This window comes from Zea mays, chromosome 5 (genome assembly GCF_902167145.1).
Source record: "Zea mays cultivar B73 chromosome 5, Zm-B73-REFERENCE-NAM-5.0, whole genome shotgun sequence".
Taxonomy (NCBI): domain Eukaryota; kingdom Viridiplantae; phylum Streptophyta; class Magnoliopsida; order Poales; family Poaceae; genus Zea; species Zea mays.
The window spans coordinates 26,640,164-26,645,191 of record NC_050100.1 but is presented as its reverse complement, the minus strand read 5'-3'; positions in this window follow the sequence as shown (position 1 = coordinate 26,645,191).

Below are 5,028 nucleotides of genomic sequence, written 5' to 3'. Positions count from 1 at the left end.
AAATCTTATGCCAATGTCTAGGATTATCAGATACCTTTTTCTTTATCAAATTAATCAACGTTCTATTACTAGACTCGGCCTGTCCATTGGCCTGAGCATAATATGGAGACGAATTAAGCAGCTTAATTCTGTATAATTCAGCAAATTCACGTACCTCTTTTGACATAAAAGAAGTACCTTGATCTGTAGTCAAGGTCTGGGGAATGCCGAATCTATGAATAATATGCTCAGTTATGAACTCAATTACCTCCTTGTGCGTCATGTTCTTTAGAGCAACGGCTTCAGTCCATTTGGTGAAATAGCCAGTGGCAACTAACACAAACCGATGCCCCTTTGATGACGAAGGATGAATTTCTCCAATAAAGTCTAATCCCCATCCTCTGAATGGCCAAGGCTTGATGATAGGATGTAATTCGGCTGCAGGGACCAACTGTAGGTCGCCGAATTTTTGACACACTTGGCACCCCTTGTAGTACTTGAAACAATCAGCTGTCATACTAGGCCAATAAAAACCAGACCTTCGCAACAACCACTTCATCTTTGGAGCTGATTGATGGGTACCACAAATTCCTTCATGTACTTCGGCCATGGCTAATATAGCATCATCTGGGCCCAAGCACTTAAGCAGGATATCATTAACCGTTCGGCGGTAAAGTTCATCACTCATCAACACATACTTGAAAGCTGTTCGCCGAATGTTCTTATCTGTCCTGATATTGGGATTTTGCAAATAATTAAGTATAGGTGTCCTCCAATCACTTGTATCGGCTTCATTGTCAGCCGAATCGATTAAGAGAACCCTTCTGGTAACCTCGGATGGTCCGGCGTCAACACGCGGACGGTCCGCGACCTGGGAATTTGGCTCTGCACTGGTTATCAGATTTTCAGTTTTGTGAAATTTCCCTCTCTTTATCTGATAACCCGATGCATCTTGTGCCAAGTTGTTAGCTCTATGATTCTCAACTCTAGAGATATGCTGAATACTGAATTCATCAAAAGAATGGATTATGCTCCAACATTTCTCAAGATAATTATTTAGAGTACCATCAAGACATTGATATTCTTCTAACACTTGTTGGACAACCAGCTGAGAATCACCAAATACCTTCACATGTTTTACTCTCATACCATTTAACAGTTCTAAACCGAATAGGAGGGCCTCATATTCAGCTTGATTATTAGTGCAATACGTTTTCAATCGGCTAGAGAAGTCAAAGGAGACATTACTTGGTGAAACAAGCACAATGCCAATTCCTTGCCCTTCATTGCAAACCGATCCATCAAAATATAAAGTCCAAGGAGTAATAGTGAGGTATGATATGTCTAGTTCATGAATATCATTAACCCGATGCTCTACAATAAAATCTGCTATGACTTGGCCTTTCATAGATTTCAATGGTTCATAAGCCAAGTCATATTCTATGAGTGCATAAGCCCACTTACCAATTCTACCACTCATAATTGGGTTATGCAACATGTACTTGATTACATCGGCTTGACCAGAAACAGTGCAATGACTAGACAGTAAATAACATCTACATTTGGTGCATGCATAAAACAAACATAAGCATAACTTTTCAATAAAAATGTACCTTGTTTCAGCATCCACCAACCTTCGGCTTAGATATGTCACCACATGCTCCTTCCCCTCAGTTTCTTGTGTCAGAACAGCCCCAATAACCTTGTCTTCAGCTGCAATGTATAATCTGAATGGTGCTCCTACTTGTGGTGCTTTTAACACGGGAGCCGAAGACAAGTATTTTTTAATGAGATCAAATGCTTTCTGCTGCTCTGTTCCCCAAGTGAATTCAGCATCATTCTTAAGCCGAAGGATAGGGGTGAAGGCATCAATCTTCCCGGCTAAGTTAGAAATAAACCTTCGTAAATAATTCACCTTGCCAAGAAACCTCTGTACTTCGACCTTACACGCCGGAGGCCCCACATTCCGAATAGACTTGATTCGGTCAGGGTCTATTTCTATACCATGTTCATGGATGACAAATCCTAAAAACTTACCAGCCGACACTCCAAAAGCACATTTACGTGGGTTCATTTTTAAACCATACCAACGCATTTTATCAAAGGCTTTGCGCAAATCAGCTATATGAGAACTAAACTCAGCCGATTTGACTACAATATCATCAATGTAGACTTCCACAGTGTTTCCTAATAACTCATGGAAGATCAGATTCATAGCCCTCTGATAAGTAGCACCAGCATTTTTAAGACCGAATGTCATGACAACCCATTCAAATAAACCAATGAAGCCTGGACATATAAAGGCCGTTTTAGACGCATCTTCTTCGGCCATGAAAATCTGATTATATCCGGCATTACCATCAAGGAAGCTAATAATTCTATTTCCTGATGCATTATTGATTAATGTATCGGCTATGGGCATGGGATATTCATCCTTAGGAGTTGCTTTATTTAAATTACGAAAATCAATGCATACTCTAAGCTTACCTGACTCCTTCTCCACCGGCACAATATTGGAGACCCACTCTGCGTATCTGCAAGGTCTAATAAAATTAGCTTCTAGCAGCCGGTGGATTTCGTCCTTGATTCGTGGGAGAAGATCTGGACGAAATGTTCTAGCTTTCTGCTTGAAAGGTCTGAAACCAGGCTTAATAGGCAGCCGATGTTCGACAATTTCTCGGCTTAGTCCAGGCATTTCAGTGTAATTCCAAGCAAAACAATCTGAATATTCCTTCAATAGACCGATCATCTCATTTCTAGAATCGGTCTCCAGGGTCTTGTTTACAAAAGTCGGCCTTGGAGTTTTACCATCTCCTATGTCAATCTCCTCCAAAGGATCGGCCGATGTAAACCCCTGTCCTAGTTTATCAAGATCTCTGAATTCCTCTATCATGTCCCCCACAGAGGAATCAGATGATTTTTGCGTGATGGCGGACTTTCCGGTCTCGGGGACCGGATCATCCGTAATACTGTTTTTTCGCTGTGGTAGATGTTCGGTCTTAAAGTCCGAACTCTTTTGTGAAAGACCAGACCCTCCGGCCTTGGCGGCCGAACTGTCCGTGACCAAAGACTCATGAACTTTGTGTGTATTCATCATTTAACTTTATTTAGGATTTAGCCGATTCTCCATCGGCTCTAGCATTACAGGAATGAAACCTTTCTTATCTATACTTATGAATTGATAATCAGAAAAGTCTACTCCTGTGAGACATGTAGCAGTCTCATAAGTCCAGAGTACAGGGGCATCGGCCACAGCGATGCAGGCCGATACATCAGCATGTACTTGTTCTATGTCATCGCCTACCCATTGTATTAGCATTTGATGTAATGTAGAAGGTATACATTGATTGGCGTGAATCCAATCTCTGCCTAGAATTAAACTGTAATTTCCTTCTACATCAGCGACGAAGAATGCAGCAGCAAGGGTCTTAGTCCCGATGGTTAATTCAACGGACGTGACTCCCCTGGCTTTGATCGAACTATCAGTTCCAACACCGCTGAGGGTCATGTTGGTCTTGACAAGTTCGTCATCTTGTTTTCCTAATTTTCTGTATAATGAATAAGGCATTAGATTTACAGCCGCCCCTCCGTCTACCAACATCTTAGCAATCGGTATCCCATCAATGTGACCGCGCACGAAGAGCGGCTTTAAATGATTTACCGATTCCTTTGGTTTAGTAAAGGCGGCTTCTTTAGGACCAAAATCAAACTGGGCAACAACAGGTTCATCGTCGCCGATGATAGTACAATCGGCAGAAAATGTAATAATATTTACATCCATACCTGGGCGTTCTGGAGAAGCCTCGTAGTCGACCAGGTCTTCTCCCAGCAGGTCGTCCTCTTTCATTGATGTTGTCGTGTCGTTGGAGGCTTCCTGGTGAACGGCGGACGGTCCGCGTGTGGGGGCCGGAAGGTCCGCGCTTGGTGCAGGTTGTCCAGAGACTTCCTGGTGAACGGCGGACGGTCCGCGCGCAGAGGCCGGACGGTCCGCGCCTGGTGCAGATTGACTTTCTATTTCTGTGGCCGTTTGTTTTTTCTCAACGGCCTTCGGTCTCCATTTCTTTTGTGGTGGCGGGTATAGTGGATGTGTGTCATTAAATGTCTTTTCCGCCTCCTTCTCCTGGCTCTCCTTTGCTCTTAGGCGCTGTAATTTTCTCTTTTGGGATCGTGTCAATCCCGCTGGGCACCATCGAGGCATGGAGTATTTTGGATCAGCTGTTTTGATGGTAGCTGTATCCTTTTCTGTTGTGTTGGCCGATTCGCCGAAAATCATCGGCCCTTTATTGTCTCCCTGTATGACAACATCTGCAGTGCCTATTTTGATGATGTCCTTTTTTGTTGTTCTTTGAGTTGCTACAGGCATATGCCCCCCTGCCGGATTGGTCGGCCTAGGAGGCCGAGTAGTCCGGCAATCTTGTTGGGCCTGTGCCTGGTGACCAGATTCAGCAGCGCTCAATCGGTCTTGCACTGGCGGCGCCAACCTATCAAAAACGGATGTTTGGGGTGCCCCCCAGGTGGGGTACTGTGGCATCCCAAATGGATATGGTGGCATGCCCCACATTTGATTTGGGACATATGGTGGAGGTAAGTATGTGTATGGATATGGCATAGATGGATAAGGAGGTGGAGGGGTCCATGTCGGCATGTTAGGTCTCAATTGTACAATAGGACCTTTCATTTCTTCCGATTGGTGAGGTGGTCCAATCGGCCTGACCTGACGTTGCTCATGAATGGGTGAGCGGGGTCGCTTCGGTGGCCGGTCACTGGGGCCGGCCTTCTTTTTCACATATTTAGACAACAATTGATCGAAAGTTGGGCCAGGCTTGATCAGCCGACCAGCTGCTTTAAATGTATTTGTTTTCCACGTACCTATCTCTGGTCGTCGTGGTTTGAAGGTACGTGGTCGCTGCGAGTCCTGAGTACGGCCGGACCGTCCGCCGGAGCTCTCCGGACCGTCCGCGCCTATGTGTCGGACCGTCCGGGATACGCAGCACGGGTTCCTGCATCTGTCTCCCTGTCTGCGCTTGCCCCCCAGTGCTGGAGGCTGTG